This window comes from Vidua macroura, chromosome 30, assembly GCF_024509145.1.
Source record: "Vidua macroura isolate BioBank_ID:100142 chromosome 30, ASM2450914v1, whole genome shotgun sequence".
In the NCBI taxonomy this organism is placed as follows: domain Eukaryota; kingdom Metazoa; phylum Chordata; class Aves; order Passeriformes; family Viduidae; genus Vidua; species Vidua macroura.
This window is the reverse complement of record NC_071600.1, coordinates 1,127,052-1,144,121: the sequence shown is the minus strand read 5'-3', so window position 1 is coordinate 1,144,121 and position 17,070 is coordinate 1,127,052. Positions and strand designations below refer to the sequence as shown.

General features: G+C 55.2%; 2 pseudogenes; one reads left to right on the top strand and one right to left on the bottom strand.

The window, feature by feature from the left end:
• Positions 1–17,070, top strand: part of LOC128820668 (uncharacterized) — a 1,438,581-nt pseudogene that overhangs the window by 873,390 nt on the left and 548,121 nt on the right.
• The window catches only part of LOC128820667 (uncharacterized), a 2,212,279-nt pseudogene that overhangs the window by 2,186,576 nt on the left and 8,633 nt on the right, over positions 1–17,070 (bottom strand).

Here is a 17,070-nt window from a genome sequence, read left to right as displayed (position 1 = left end):
ACGGCCCGGCCCGGCCTCGGCCCCGCGGCCTCCCCTCCCCTGCCCGGCAGCCGATGGGGCCTGGCGGGCTCCCTGGGAAGGGGCCCGGCCCCACGGCAGGAGCCGCCCGGCCCGCCCCGGCCCAGACGGGGGCTGGCCCGGCCTTGGCACCTCTGTGCTGGCCAGAAGGGAAAGCGACCCAGCCAGGCTTCTTCCTCTTTAACTTGTGTCTTCACAGAGGTGTGTGCAGTTTCCTTAGTGCTTTAACAGATTATCAATTCTCAAAGCTAATTACTGATTGTTTTTTTGTCAGGCACAGTGGAAAGTGCTAGCAGCTTCTCTCGGGACATCAGTGTGTGATGCAAAACCACCACAACAGCACACAGCACTGAGCTCCTTTGTCCATATGTAGTGCTCATGTGCCTGAGGCCTCAAAATCCCACCTTGGGAGATCTCTGGGTGCTCTCCAAGGTGTTTTCAAATGAAAACATTCAGCTCATAGTGTAAGAAAATCACCAGAGGACAGGGCCAGGCTGACGTGTCTGTCCTGGCTACTTTTGTGTGGGAGCAATCCTTGGATATAGGGAATTTGGGAAGCCAAATTCTAATTTTGGCCATGGTCCCTTGGCAAGAAAGCTGGTTTTTTTTTCCATCCAAGGAAGGAACAGAGCCCCAGTGTTTCAGGGGCAGATGAGAGGCGACCACCAGAGGCCAAGGCCAGCCAGAGTTGAAAGGATTTGTTCTGAGAAATACTCTTGGGTGTCTCAAAAGATGGACAGTTCTTTTCCATATCAAGGAAAGCACGGAGCCCCAGTGCTCCAGGAGCTGATGAGAGGCAGCCCTTGGCATTCCAAGATCAGCCAGACCTGTCAGGTGGCCCCTGGGAGGCCAAGCCAGCCAGACCTGTTCCATGTGCCCTCGGTTCCATGGGGCCCCACAGTGTCCCAATGGTCCCTTGCTCCCAGGAGGCCCTGAGGTGTCACAATGCCCCCTTGGTGACACGAGGCCCTGAAGGGTCCTCATGGTCTCCATGGTTCCATCAGGCCCCACAGAGTCAGAATGGTCTCTGGGTCCATGAAGCCCCGCTGTGTCACCATGGCCCCTTGGTTCCATGGGCTCCAGTGGTGCCACAATGATCCCCTTGGTTCCATGAGGTCCCCACAGTGTCACCGTGATCTCCATGGGAAGGAAAGAACCGAGCCCCAGTGTGGCAGGGGCAGCCACCAGAGGCCAAGGCCAGCCAGACTTGATGGTACTGGCAGATTTTGGCTGGGAACAACCCTTGGATATAGGGAATTTTGGAGGTGGAATTCCAATTTGAGACATGGACACCTGGAGGAGCAACACAATTCTTTTCCATGCAAAGAAAAGCACGGAACACCGCTGCTTGAGGGGCAGATGAAAGGCGGCCATCAGAGGCCTAAGGCAGCAAGATGTCTCTGTCCTGATAGCTTTTGTCTGAAAGCAACCCTTGGATATAGGGAATCTGGGAGGTGGGACCCCAATTTTGGCCATTTCTGCATAGATAAGAAGGACAGTTCTATTCCATAGGAAGGAAAACACTGAGCCCAAGTGTTTCAAAGACAGAACACGAGAGAGATGGGGCTCCTGGGAAGCCAAGCTAGCCAGACCTGTTTGTCCTGGCAGCTTTTGTCGTGGAGGGATCTTTGGATATAAGGAATTTGGGAGAAGGAATCTCAATTTTGACCACGGACACCTTGAGAAGAAGGGCAGTTCTTTTCCATAGGAAGGAAAGCATCGAGCCCCAGTGTTTGGAAAGCAGGTGAGAGGCAGCCCCCAAGAGGCCTAGGCCAGCCAGGCCTCTCTGTCCTGGCTGATTTCACTGGGGAGCAATCCTTGGATCTACAGACTTTTGGAGGTGGAATCCCAATTTTGGCCATGGGCACCTGGTCAGGATTGGATGATTTTTTGGTGCAGGAAAGAAAAGCACAAAATCCAAGTGTTCTGGAAGAAGATGAGAGCTGGCCACCCTTAGGCCAAGCCAACCAACCTGTCTCTCCTGGCATCTTTCATCTAGGGGCTATCCATGGGCACTGGGCATTTTGGAAGTGGAATCTCAATTTTGGCCGTGGGTGCCTGGACAGGAAGATTAGTTCTTTTCATTAGGAAGGAAAGCACAGAGCCCCAGTGTTTCAGAGGCACATGAGTGCCAGCCCTCAGGAAGCCAAGGCCAGCCAGACTTGTCAGCTGGCAGCTGGCAAGCTCCTGGCAGCTTCTGTCTGGGAGCTGTCCTTGGATATAGGGAATTCTGGAGGCAGATGCCCAATTTTGGCCATGGGTGCCTGGTTGAGATGGATGGTTTTTCCTATAAGAAAGAAAAGCACATGGTCCCAGTGTTTGAAAGGCAGATGAGAGGTGGCCCCCAGGAGACACAACAAGCCAGACCTGTTCCATGTTCCCTTGGTTCCGTGGGACCCCACAGTGTCACAATGGTCTCCTTGGTTCCATGAGGCCCTGGAGTGTCACAATGTCCCCCTTGCTTCTGCAGTGTCACAATGGCCCCGTGCTTCCATGAGGCCTTGCAATGTCACAGTGGCTTTGTGGTTCCACAAAGCCCTGATGTGTCACAATGGCCCCTCGGCTCCATGCGCCCTCGCTGTGTCACAACGGCTCCTCTGTGACACTGCGGGCTCCACAAGGTCACCATGGACCCTTGGTTCCTTGGGGCCCCCAAGTTCCACAATGGTCTCCTTGATTCCATGAGGCAGCACAGTGTCACACTGGCCCCTTGGTTCCATGAGGTTCCCCAGTGTCACCGTGGTGTCCTTGGGCCTGCATTGTCACAGCTGACCCACGGTTCCATGATGTTCCGTGCTGCAGCGCAGCAGGAGCTGCCGAAGCCACCGCCTTTCCAAGAGTGTCTCAGCCAGGAAGGACGGACAGCTCTGCACACCAGACGCTCACGCTGCGCTGTGTCATTTGAATGTCGGTGGAGAATGAAAAGGCAGGAGGGGTTCTCTGTGTGGAGTTCCAGTGGCAGTTTATTTCAACTACACGCTGAAGGCGTCCAGGGACAAAGAACACACAATACAGCCTGGCCCAGGGCTATATAGGGAGACAGTGGGGCAGAGCATCAAACCTGAGGGCCAGTGGGTTGAGGGAGCAGGGGTGGCACAGAGGAGGGACTGAAGAGCAACAACCAACAGAGATTCAGGGGAGGAACAGCGAGGGACAGGGGACCAATAGGGAAAGCAGGAGCAGGGAACATTCTGGAACTGGGGAGGAGACAAGGGATGATGTAACTAAGGAATGTAGAACTTTCGAGAAGTGGGGAGGGAAAAGGGATAACACAACTTAAATGATTAACATAAAGGTGCAAGGGACTGTGGGAGAACATGTCTCTATACCATTTTAACTTAGAGGGGAGCTTCCTCCAAGGCATCCCAGCCTCATCGTCCCCTTGCTCGGCTTGGGATGCAACAGCTCCGTAGTGTCACCATGGTGTCCTTGGACCCTCACTGTCACCACTGACCCATGGCTCCATGAGGTTCCGCAGTGTCACCGTGGTCGCTGTCAGAGGCTGGATGAGATCCATGTCCCGAGACCCCTTGGGATGCTCGGAATGCCCGTGTGGGGCCAGGGCCGGGTCAGGCCTTGGCTTGTGGTGGGACAGAGCCCCGCCCCCAGCCCTGGCCTGGCACAGCTGTCAATCACACAGCAGGGGCGGTGCCAACCCAGCTCTGATTGGCTGAGCTGTCAATCAATCACACAGCAGGGGCAGTGCTAGCCCAGCTCTGATTGGCTGAGCTGTCAATCAATCACACAGCGGGGGGGGTGGTCCTAACCCAGCTCTGATTGGCTGAGCTGTCAATCAATCACACAGCAGGCAGGCTAACCCAGCTCTGATTGGCTGAGCTGCCAATCAATCACATGCCAGCAGTGCCTACCCTGACTCTGATTGGGCAATCAACTGGCAGTCCCACCCCAGGGGCGGGCCCATGGAGGCCCAGGGGGTTAAAAGCCGGAGCTCGAGGCCAGCCCATGGTCTGGATCCTGCCTTCTCCTGGGGTTCCTCTGTTGGCGACGCTGGAACCCGAGCAGTTGGTGCCTGTGTGTGTCTTTCTATAGAACTTCTGTCTTTCTGTTGCTCTCAATTTCTTCTCCTTCTAATCCAATTTACTTGGAACTTTTTTGGGTAACTTAACATCTTAAGGCTTAAAGGTTTTTTAGGTTAAATGGTATAAGTTAATGAAGTTAATGCTATGATAAGAGGTTTATGTTGAAGTGGATGTTGTATGAAACCCTTTGCTCGAGTTCCTTGATTGTCCATATTTTGCCAGTAAAATCTTGTGTCATTTTGACCTCTTAGCTCAGCTGGTTAGAGCATGGTGCTGGTATCACTGAGGTTGTAGGTTCAATCCTTGTGTGATTCACTGAAGAGCCGGACTTGATAATCATTGTGAGTCCCTTCCTGACAAGAAGAATATTCTTTCATCCAGCCATGTTGAGAATATCTGGTTGGTGTTTCTCCTGTGCACCAAATTCAAGTAAAGCAACCTTTGGTGACCCCCAGCATTTCAGAGTTCTGGGGTGTTACAGCCCTGCAGGCTCACAATGGCCTCTTGTTTCCATAAGGCCCCACAGTGTCACACTGGCCCCTTGGTTCCATGGGCCCAACAGTGCCACAGTGAACCCTTGGTTCCACAACTTCCCACAGTGTCACACCGGCCCCTTGGTTCCATGAGGATCTGGAGTGTCACACATGTTTGTGACATTTGTCCTTGCTGCCCCTCACATCCCACTGCCCCACAAACAGCCCCGAGCCACCCGTGAGGGACAGGCCCTGCTGTGCCAGGCTGGGCTCAGGGCTTGGCCTTTCTGCTTCCCCCAGCCAGCCCAGGCCTTGCTCAGCATTGCAGTTCCCTGCTCTGAGCCTTTGGCTCCCTGCAGTCCTGGCCTCAAGGATCTGCTCTCACCAGTCCCTGGGGAGCCTTTGGCAGTCCCTGCCCTCAGTGGGGCCCAGTGATGCTCCAAGGGACTTGGAGTTTTGCTTCTGACTCCTTGAGCAGCTTCTTCAGCCTTCTCTCAGTGCCTGAGGGTCCTGGATTCAGCCCCAAATCCACCGTGGGGATCATCAAAATACAGAAAGCCCTTGGGGACTCTTTGTCTTCCTTCAATGGTCTTCAGGTCTCCAGGGCTTGTGCAGCTGTTTGGAGTCAGTTTGGAGTTCTTGCAAGGAGGATTTCAAAGTGCACCTCATGACTTTTTTTCTTTAATCAAGTGAGTATTTTTTATTTTCCACTTCAGAGAAGAGCTGATAGAAGCATTCCCCAGGTGACCTTGATCCTGAATGTCTCCTTAGGAGGTCTGGGCATGTAGAAGAATGAGCCCCTTGAGGGCTGACCCTGTTTGGACAAGCTGCTCCTCAGCCCCAGCCTCACCATGTCTGACATGGCCCACCTGGCACTGACATCCCTGTGCCCTGCAGCAGAACCTTGTCCCTGAGCTCTGCAGCTCCATGTCCCAGCCCACTGCACCGTGTCCCACCTGCTCTCCTCAGGGCTCTGCCTGCACACAGGCCCAGGAGAAGTTTTCCTCTTGGGAAGGAAAGAATGGAAAAGCCTGAGCAGGCTTCCTGAACAACAAACCCCACTCAGGAAGCACCTGCTCAGTACAGGCTGCCTGGAATGGTGTCACCTTTCTACAAGGGACAGTGTGACCAGAAATGATCTCTGGAAGCAGAATTCTCTGAGTCTCCCAGCTGAATTCTCTGTCCCTGTCCTTTCCCTGGATCTCTGTTGCAGATGGAAGCTGCTGGTGCCATCCTCACCGTTAAGCTCTATGGAACCAAGGAGTCCACGGTGACCCAGCGGGGCTGCATGGAGCCAATGGCCCATGGTGACACTGCCCATCCAAGGAGGCCATTTGGACACTGTGGGAGCTCATGGAGCCAGGTAGGCCATTGTGACACTGAGGAACTTCATGCCACCAAATATCCATGGTGACACAGCAGGGCACCACGGGAACCCAGGAACTGCTGCTGGCAGTGCGGAAACTCATGGAACCAGGGGCCCTTGTGGCACTGCAGAACCAACACAGCTGCTGCACCTTGTCCCCTGGCCCTGCACAGCTCCTTGGGAGGCACGGCAGGAGCAGCACCCTGGGAGCCTCGGGAATGCCCCTCTGGCATCCATGGCACACGCTCCCAGGGGCTGGAATTCCAGTTCCTAGCCAGGAAAAGATGTTCCTGCCCCGAAGGCAAAACTCTTATGGAAGAGCCAGAAGCCAAGTGGAGCAAGATCCTACAGTGACATTTCACTGCCAGCCTTCAAAACTTCACCCATGGTGGTTGTAGCTCCTGCACTGGGAATGAAATCAGGGCAGGGCCTTTGGTGGGAGCTACCCTGGGTCAAGGGGGACACTGAGACTGAAACAGAGCAGGCAGAGAAAGGCAGTAGAGAAAGGAGGACATAAACACAAACAGCGAATGCGATGGAAAGAAGTAATATTGTAGCTTTATTTCCTATCAAAATACAATTTCCTCCCTTTCTCACAGACCTCCTCCCGGTGTCATTCAGCAGGGCTGTCAGAAAGTTCTTCATTCTGAGTGCATGTTCCAGGCTGCAGCCACAAGGAAACAGAGAATGGGGATTTTCCTGATCCTGGGGAGTTTGACATCCTCAGCTGAGGAGAGGAGGAGGCACCAGAAGGAAAGGACAGCTGGGCTTCACCCTTCCTCAGGAAGCAGCTGCTCCCACAGGGATGTGAGGGCTGATCCCAGAGCCCCAAGGGTCACATTCAGGGCTGCCCTCAGGGAATGCTCGCCTGGTATTGAGGGGCAGCGTGGGAGCACCTGGATCTTGGAGCACCCAGCTGCCCCCCATGTTTGGAGGTGCCTGAGGAGGGCTGGGACGATGCCGGGGACATCCTGCAGTGACATCACCCCTGTCCTGCTCTCCGTGTGCTCAGTCCCAAACCTGACCCTGATCCTGGACTCAATCTCACTCCACATTTAGACACACTCACAGTTCTGTATTTAATCTCATCCCAGTGCCAGACTCATCTAGCCCCAGACCCAATTCCAGCCGCAGCCCTAAAGCCAGTCCCATGTCTAACCTTAACCCCAATCCAGCTCTAATCCAAATCTCAGCCCCAGCTCCAACCCCAGCCCCAATTCCAGCCCCCTCCTAAACCCTCAGCCCCAAATCAAATCCCAGGTTCAGCCTTTCTGAGGGTTTGGGGGTGTCTCTGTCCCTCTGACCCCGATGATGTTTGGGCAGGGTCACACGAGGGCTGAGAGGGACAGAGACCCCCCTGGCCTCCTCAGGGATGAGAAGGTCGGAGAGCCCCCCCAGCCCCGAGCACCCTCAGCGGTGAGAGGGACACAGAGCCCCTGGTCCCCAGCCCTGCACAAGCATTCCCTGAGGCCAGAGGGATCGAGACCCCCCGAGAATTCCCCAGGGTGAGGGGACAGAGACCCCCGAGCATCCCCTGGGCTGAGAGGGACAGAGGCTGCCCCGAGCACCCCCTGGCACAGGGTGAGAGGGAGGGAGACCCCCCAGGCATTCCCTGGGGTGAGAACAATGGAGACCCCCTGGGCAATGGCCTGGGCTGACAGGGACAGGGACAACCCATCCAAGGCCCTCCCAAGCATCCCCCAGGGTGAGAGGCACAGAGACCCCTCGAACATCCCCTGGGCACCAGACAAAATAAACTCGGCAGAAATCAAACTTAACCCTACATAAAATGCCTTGAGGAATACTTGCCCTTCCCAGAAGTCACTTGTGATGGAAATGCAAACAAATCCCAAACATGAATAAACCGACAATAGAAGCAATTCTTTGGTAATTGCAAATCTCATCAGTTCCTGCACAGCTCCAGCGCAGCTGCTGGCAGGTTCTGATAAAAGAAAAGTGGAAATTTGGCCCAATACAGTTTATTAAGAGCAAGGAAAGCTCTGTATAGCTGTCACAAAGGTGACAGGGACAAAGAGAATAATGATTCTGACATTTGGCAATGCCCCCAAGCCTGTGAATTCGGGAATTATTTAGGAATTTACCCCCCACCCCGAGCAGGGATTGCCTCACTGCTTCAGGTGACAATGTAAGATGTAACCAAAAGTGTGTTTTCAGTCACCATCTTCATGAACTGTGATAAACAGGTGGGGCAGTGTTCTTTATCTCTGCCATGACTCAGCCCTGATAACGCCCTCCAGGGGCCATCTTCTGTTAATGGGCCATTGAGTGTCACTGCAGGACTGATAAAATGACATCATCCCATTGTGGGATGCTCCGCCCAGGGGGAGGAACCAAGCATTCCTGCCTGGATATAATCTCACCCTTGCAACACCAGGAGCACCTTGCCTACTGGATTCCCAGAGGACGAGAGCTCCATAAGCACCACTGGGCCTGCAGAGGAAGACCAGACCCTTCTACAGGATCCCCGCTTTGACAGAATCACATTCATCACTCCAACAGGACTGCAGCCACCATTTCATCAGACTGCTACCACCTCCCTGACCAACAGGGTGTCAGGTTATATCCTGACTCGGTCAGATTAAGGCAGTGTTTCTGGACAATTGCCTTGATCTTAATTTTCTCAGTAACTTGTAATTCTGGCATAAATTCTCCCCTTGCTTTGCTCCAAACCAGTACAAAACTCAATGTGCGCACCATTTTTCTTCCCAGAACAGAATTTCCCATCCCCAAACCTTTGTCACATGGAGGAGGAGGCTGCAAGGACGAGGAAGGAGCCCTGGGACACCCTGGCAGGTGAGGAGGAAGTCACTGCCCCTTTCCCATTCTCTCCTGCTCCATCTCCCAGCCCAGCACGGGCCCCGGCTGCAGGACAACCCCGCTGCCGACGCCATCCTGCTGGGGAAGCACTGGGGGATCTCCTTCCCCTTCCCTCTGGCACGGAGGCAAATCCCATCCTCTCCTTGTCCTTCTGCCCCCAGACCAGGAGCTGAGAATGGAGACCATGGAGGACAAATTCCCACAGCAGAACCTCGTGGAAGAGGCCGTTTTGAGCAGCTCCATGGTGCCAGAATCCAACTGGGAGGAAAATCCCCAGAGATCCCAGAGAAGGAGGGGCTCCAAGCCCAGCCCAGGGTGCTCTGAGGAGGAAAGACCCAACCTGTGCCAGGAAGGTGGGCAGAGTTTAAGCAGAGCTTCAGAGTATCAGAGCTTGGAGCTGGTGGTCCATGAGCAGCTCCATGACAGGGAGAGGCCCTATGAGTGCTTGGATTGTGGGAAGAGCTTCAGGAGAAGCTACCACCTGGTCCGTCACCAGATTATCCACACTGGGGAATGGCCCTACGAGTGTGGGGAGTGTGGGAAGGGCTTCAGGAGAAGCTACAACCTGGTCCGTCACCAGATGATCCACACTGGGGAATGGCCCTTCAGGTGTGGGGAGTGTGGGAAGGGCTTCAGTGACAGCTCTGGCCTGATTGCCCACCTGAGGATCCACACCGGGGAGAGGCCCTACGAGTGTCCTGAGTGTCAGAAGAGGTTTCAGACCAGCTCCAGTCTCCTCCGGCACCAGCGGATTCACACCGAGGAGAGGCCCTTCCTCTGCCCTGACTGCGGGAAGGGCTTCAAGCGCAACTCCTACCTCGTCACCCACCGGCGCATCCACACCGGGTAGAGGCCCTACGAGTGTCCCCAGTGTGGGAAGAGCTTCACCTGGAGTTCTCACTTGGCCCGACACCAATGGACCCACCGGTAAGGGAAGCCCAGCGAGTGCCCCAACTGCAGGAACAGCTTTGTGCACTGCTCCAACTCCATCCCCCATGGAAGGACCCATGTCAGTCAGAGCCCTGGTGACCCACGTTCCCTGTGATCCCTGCTGAGAAGACACCTGGCTGGTGGTCTCCATGTCCTCTTGGATCCCCATAGGCACCTGGATGAACACAGGGGCAGGAACATCCATCAGGACTCTGATCTAAACTGGAAATTCATTGGGAAGAAGTGATTTGTTGACTTTACACCCCAAGAAATCTCCCCTGCTCTGTCCAGTTATTTCTTCTGGTGGCATCAAACAGTGCTGCATGATCTTGGAGGTCGTTTCCATCAGAATGATTTCATCTCCATCTTCACCCAGTCTAAACAACCAAAACTGGGGTGAAAATAAAGAAAGTAAACAAAGATATCTAAAGCTGCACCATTTACTGAGATTTGGGGGTGAATTTGGGGTTGGTTCAATGGAATATTTGGTAGGATTTGGGTGTTCTGAAGCTATCAAAGCCAGGAGACATGTCCACAATCTCATAAGTGCGCTGGCAGAACATGTCCACCCGAGCCCAACTCTTCTCCCAATCCTTGGCCTGGGTCTCCCCATTTGGGGTGTCCCCTGCAAAGTGCCCAGATCGCTGCTGAAGTGCCCGAGCTGGTCCTGGTCAGTAAATGTTCCTGTCCTGGTCAGTGCCACGGGAGGTGGGAGTTTAGGGGCTCCTGGGGGGACTGGGAAAGGCTTCTGTCAATCTCGTGGGCATTTGTGGTGCTGGGAGGAGGCTTGGCAGGGTCTGTGAGGGAGGTTTGGGTCCCTGACAAGGCTGTGTGGCTTGCAGAGAATTTGGGTGGGTCTTGGGGGAGATGGAAAGAGGTTTTGGTGGTTCTTGGGGTCATTTATCTTGCAGGGAGTAGTTGGGGGAGTCCTGGCTGGGAGCTGTGGGGTGGTTTGAGGAGTCCAGGGGTAGCTGTGGGGCTGAAAGGGTGTTTTTGGGTGGTTGTGGCTCCCCCAGACCCCAAAAGCTGCCACCAGACCCCACCCCCAAGATGCTGCCAGGGGTCAGTGGCTCCATGTTTGGGGCCATCCTCCTGGTGCTGCAGGAGAAGGTGACGGGGGGTCCCCGGGGCCGTGTGTGTCCCCCCCAGAGCGTGTGTGACACCCCCCATCCCATTGTCACCCCCTTGTCCCTACCCACAGGGCTCCAGCCCCAGCTCCTGTTCCCCCAGAGGGAATTTGGAGAGGGGGCAGAGGGGGTGCGCAGCCCCCGCCGGGGGATGACCCCGGCCCAGCCCCTTTGTTCAGCACCAAGCTGGGCTCGGGGCCGCAGGAGGAAGAGGCCGGTGGGAAGCAGATCCTGCAGCTGGGGCAGTGCTGGGGGTCAGGGCAAGGTCCTGCCCTGCACACCTGGCTCAGGTGTGACCCTGCCCCGGCAAGGGAGCGGGACATTCCCATCCCCACGGATCAGGGCTGGGAGCAGCACTTGGAGCACGGACATGGAAATACTGGGAGCGACTGGGAGCACACTGAGGGCTACTGGGAGCAACTGGGAATGACTGGGAATGATGGGTACATGCTGGGGGCAGCTGGGATGTACTGGGAATGAATGAGATCATCCTGGGGGCAACTGGAACCATACTGGGTGGAACTGGGACGACACTGAGGGGGACTGAGATCATAACGGGAGTGACCAGGAACATGCTGAGGGCAGTTTGGACCATGTTTGGGACAACTGGGATATATTGGGAGCAACTGGGATATACTGGGAGCAACTGGAACTGAACTAAGGGTCACTCGGAGCGGCTGTGGGTAACTGGAATCATGCTGGAAGCAACTGGGAGGAAATGGGAGTGACTCGGAGCATCTTGGGATCAACTGGGATATACTGAGAGAGACTAGGAGACACTGGGATCATACTGGGAGGGACTGGACCCACAGCAATGGCCTGGGCTGGGTGATGAGGGGCCTCAGGGAGCGCAGGGAGCGCTGTGACCCTGCGGGGCCCGATGGAACCAAGGGGACATTGTGACACTCTGGGCCCGGCCTGGCCGTGGGATGTTGCGGGAGCCCCAGGGTGCCCAGGGCAGCAGAGCAGAGCCCCTGGCTCAGGGGCAGCAGCTCCCCGGGACACCCTGGGCGGGCGGGTGGCAGGGGATGCCCAGGGAGAAGAGGAAGCCAAGGCCCAGCGCCCCAAGGGCGGCACCGGCTGAGGGACGGGGCAGGAGGGAGAGGCCACTGCTGGGACGGCGCCGGGGCTGCCCAGTGCTGAGCCAAGGTTGCGTGACATCACAGGAGCTGTGTGACATCACAGGGGCTGTGTGACATCACAGGAGCAGGCTGTAACATCACCGAGATGGCTATGTGACATCACAGGGGCTGTGTGACATCACAGGGCAGCTGTGTGACATCACAGGGCAGCTGTGTGACATCACAGGACTGTGTGAGGTCACTGGGGAGGTCACTCCACCCCAGCCCCCCCTCACAGTTCCCCCAGAGAAGTCCAACGCTGCTCGTGCACAGCGGGGTCCCCTGTCCCCCCGGGTCCCCCCGCCCCCGGCGCCGCAGCCTCCCCCAGAGGATGTTCCACGAGATCGACCCCAGAGCCTGACACGGGGATGGGGGACGGGGCCGTGGGGGGTGGGACAGGGGGACAGGGACCCCCCGGCAGCGTCCCCGTGTCCCCCAGGGCCAGAGCCTGGGCCAGGGCTCCTTCACCCTGTTACCAACGAGGGCTTGAGAGCACTGGAAAAATCCCCGGCAAGGGAGCAGAAAAATCCAGATTTAATATTAAGCAACAGCACGGCAAAGTTCCTTGGCAAGAGTCACTCTGCTCCTGACACTTCAGGCACACCAAGGAAACAAAGCAACAACAAAACCAAACCGAATCCAGGCAATCAAACCTGAAATGAACGGAGAAATGGGGGTTTCCTTCCTGTGGAAAAGAACTGTCCTTCTAGACCAGGTGCCCATGCCCAGAATTGGGGTTCCACCTCCAACATTGCCTGTTGTGACAGACTGGAGGAGATTGTTGGCTGGAAACATTTCATGTGTGGGGAGGAAGGGGCAGGTCCAGCCTTGCCCTGCCCTGGAACCCCAGCCCTGCCCTGCCCTGGAACCCCAATCCCCCCAGAGCCTCTATCCCAGCCCAGCAGTGGCTGCCAGTCCCTGGCACAGCACAGGCAATGCTCCACAGCCACCTCTGGAGCCCCAGCCCAGCTCCTGAGTGACCAAATGACCCCAAGTCCCACCTGGGGGAAGGGCCCAGGAACAACAAAAGGTTTTTAAGGCTGACCACAAGGCAAGCACACATCTTGACCCTAAATCCTCTTGGAATTTGTATCTGAACACTACGGGAATCCAGGAGTTGGTAGTTCTGGGTGTACTTCTCTAAATTTTTTTTGCCTTTCTCTCTTTCTGTCTTCTATATCCATCCACTTGCAAATGTTGATTAACTTAAAATTGAACAGGCTTAGAGTTTGTGAAGTTGAATGGGCCAAGTTAATGCTTTGAGAAGTGGTTTTTGTTCATTGAATGTTGTATTAAATCTTTTGCCAAAGTTTCTCTGCTTTTCTGAAGTTCCCAGTGAAGGCTGTTTTGTTGTCTGGAGCTCCTGAGAATCTCTTGTGGGTATTTCTCCAGTGCATCCAACACAGAGTACACAAACAATTGTAATTCCTTATAAATGTCTCCCTTGAGTGAGTTTCTTAGTGGATGGGGGTCAGGGCTTGTGTGTCCTGCTTGGCACAGCCCAGGCAGGGCTTTCACAGCCCCATCCCACACTCCATTTCCCAGCTGGAGCCGCTGCTGCCTCTGAGTTCTGCTGCCCCAGCCCCAGGGACGCTCTCCTTGTCTGCCCATTTCCCCACGGTCTCTGGGCAGGGATGGCCTCAGTGGGGGCTGCTGACATCCTCAGCACCTTGGAGGCTGCTGCTGAATTTTACTGCTCCGGAGGCTTCTTCAGCCTTCAGCTCTTCAGTTCAGCAATTCAGTGTCCCAGGGCTCATTAACATTCAGGTTAACTCATTAACCTTAACAAGCCAAGCCACTGGGAGTAATTTAAGTTTCTAAGTCTCTTGTGGTTGATTAGACAGATTTCAGAAGCCTATTCAAAGTGAACACATTATATTTAAAAGGACAGCAAGAAAAGATTTCTTAGGTCTTGTTTATTTTTTTTCCCTGTTAATTCATTGATGTGTGCAATCTCCAATTGACACTAAATCCAAGAACCTCCTCATGCAGTTGGAATAGATATGAAAATCAAGACCCTTCATGGCTCTGGGGATGGAGGGAGCTCCAAGTGCAGCCACTGGAGTGGGAACCACAACTCATCAGGTTTGTGTCCTTTGAGGGACCAGGAAATGGTGAGACTCAGAGGAAGGTTTGTCTTCATGGTCAACATAAAAATGTGAACATGATAAAATTTACTACACATCAAAACACTTCCCTCAGCTCCTTGTGACATTCCAGCAACATCTGACATGTCCACCATCCACAAGGGATTGCCATAGAGGAAGGATTTTAAACAAAGACATCAGAAGAGGTGATAGAAAAGATAAAAATACAACTAAAATGCTGAGTAAGGAGTCATTTAAACTTCTGAAAGTTTGGGCAGCTCCCTGAAGCTCAAAGCATGAAGCCAATCAAGGGAGACATTGGTGGAATGACCAGAGAGCAGCTGCAAGAGGAAAACTGGGAGCAATGGGAAGGACATAGACACATTTGTTCTAAATGAAGAGATTTTCTTAGACATGGCCATTTAAAAAGGAGAGCTGGAAACACCTGAAGGAAGAGAGTAATGAAATATTAGAATGAATGTTGGTGGCAAAGGTAGAGGGAAAGATCAGTATTTCTTCTCCTGCCATCAGTAGAAGAATCCAGTACAACTAAGAAACTCCTTTTCCAGGTGGGAAAACGTTGCCATCTCTTAAAAGTACTCAAATGACACAGAGAATAAAAATTTTATTACTTACTATTATGAAATGCACAAGTATTAAACCCTGTGCCCCTTTCCAGGCAGACATCAGCTGTGTGCCCATAAACAGGCAGTGCCACTCATGCCCTGAGGTGCCCAGCTGGGATTGGATCTCTCAGAGAGGAGCTGAGGGAGAGCAGAGCACCTTGCAAGCTGCAGGTCCCTGCCAGCCCCGCAGGGCTCCTGTGCCATCAACATCTGCTCTGCTCCAGGCTGAAACAGGGCCCAGCACGGTGCCGGGATCATCCGAGAGCTGAGGTGTGTGCTGGAATTCCATGCCCTCGCCATGGCGCAGCAGCCCTGCATTTCCCTGCTCCAGCCTTGGTCTCCAGCACAGCCATGGAGGCTCTTTGGGCTCCTGAGTGTTCCTGCAGCCCCCAAGGGCAGCTGAGCTCTGCCTTTGGCACAGTCAGCCCTGGCCAGCGCAGGCCACGCTCAGCAATTCCTTGTCTGTGCCCGGCCTTGCTGCCAGCCCCGGCAGCGGCTGCGTGGCCCCTTGGTGGCCCTGTGCTGGCCCAGCCATGGTGCCACAGCCCCTGTGCAGGCCCAGCCCAGGACAGGAGCATTGCGGCTGGGAACGGCCCCTGTGCCGTGGTGCCCACGGCAGCCTTGGGGCTCTGTGCCCCATGGCCTCCCTGCTGGGCAGCCTCTGCCAGCTCCTGCCCAGCCCGTGGCACCTGTGGGGCTGCACAGACAGCCCTGCCCCGGGCTCTGCCGGCCTCTGGGCCAGCAGAGAGGCCGGCCAGGGCTGGCCATGGCCGGGAACAGGCCCTGAGCCCCGCAGCAGGATGGAGCTGGGCCACAGCCAAACTCAGCCCAGGCCAAAGCTGGGCTCAGCAGCCAGGGCTGCCAAGGGCTGGGGACAGAGGCTGGCGCTGACAAATGTCCTGGGCCCCCTCCCTGCTGTGTCCATGCCCCCAAGGGCACAGAGCAGCCTCCTCTCTCAGGCACTTGCCTGTTTTCAATGCCTTGCACAGGCGCTGGCCCTGCCCCACAAGGCCTGGGCTGAGTCCTGCCCCTGCACGCTCAGCCAGGCTGAGATGGACACTAATGGTTTCTGGGCCAGGCTCTCGGAGCCCAGCCCAGCTCCCTGCAAGCTCTGCCAGCTGCCCTGAGCTCTGTGCAGCACCAAGGGCCTCTCCCCAGCACAGCCCAGCCGCCTCTGGCCCCACAGCTCTGCTCAGGCCAGGCTGCTCTGGCCACTGGCCCCACGGCCTCAGCCCCTGCCAAGGGCACAGCAGCAGCTGCAGCTCAGCCAGGACTCAGCCCCAGCCATGGGGGAAGGGGCTTGCCCAAGGCACAAGGAGGCTCCCTGGCTGCCCTGCTCCCCTCGGCCTCAGCTGCTGAGAGCTCTGCAGCCCCTGCTGCCATCCCACCTGCCCAGGCCAGCACAAGAGCCCCGGCCTTGGGGCCCTCCAGAGCTGCTCCTGCTCCAGGCCCAGGGCCCATCCCAGAGCTGGGGCAGCCACAAAGCTCTGCCCATTTCTGCTCATTGCTGCTCTGATGGGGATGCATCCTCAGCCCCTTGGAGGTTGCTGATGAATTTTCCTACTCCAGAGGCCTCTTCTTTCTTGAGCTCTTCAGTTCAGGAATTCAGTGACAAAATCTCATAAACAGTTGTTCAAATGCATGTAAATGAAAAGCTCTTGAGAATCACTGTAGTTTTCAATTCTTCTGTGGTTAATTAGACTGATTTCAGAAGTGTATTCAAAGGGAATAGACTCAATTAAAAATGCAGACAGAACTGTTTTGTCCTGTTTTCTTTTCCTGTTTATAGATGGAGATCTGCAATGTCCTATTGATATTGGCCCCCAGCACCTTCTAATGCAGTCTGAACAGATATGAAAATCAAGACCATCCATGGCTGACAATCAATAACACTTTGTCTCCACCTCCTCCCCACCATTTCCCTCATCCAAGCCCTGGCACTCATATGGATCAGGAATGGTGTGGCCAGTGTGATCAGTGCATTGATTCTTCCCCTGTGCTGGGCACTGCTTGGGCAGCACCTCGAGTGCTGTGTCCAGTTCTGGGCCCCCCAGTTTAGGAAGGACATGGAGGGGCTGGAGCATGTCCAGAGAAGGGCAGCAAGGCTGGTGAGGGGTCTGGAGCACAAGTCCTGTGAGGAGCGGCTGAGGGAGCTGGGGTTGTTGATCCTGGAGAAGAGGAGGCTCAGGGGAGACAAGGCGGTGTCAGGACACAGGTTGGACTTGATGATTTCCAGGGTTTTTTCCAACCTTGCTGATTCTGGGATTCTCTGAAACCACCCTTGGAGCAGTTGCAGCAGGAGCCCTGGGCCTCCTCTTCAGAAGCTGCAGCAGCCCAGGTCCCTCAGCTTCTCCTCACAGCCCCAAAGCCCATCCTGTCAGTCCTGCAGAGCCTCTGCAGCTCCTCCTCCTTGCCCAGAACAGGGAGCCCCACAGGCAGACACA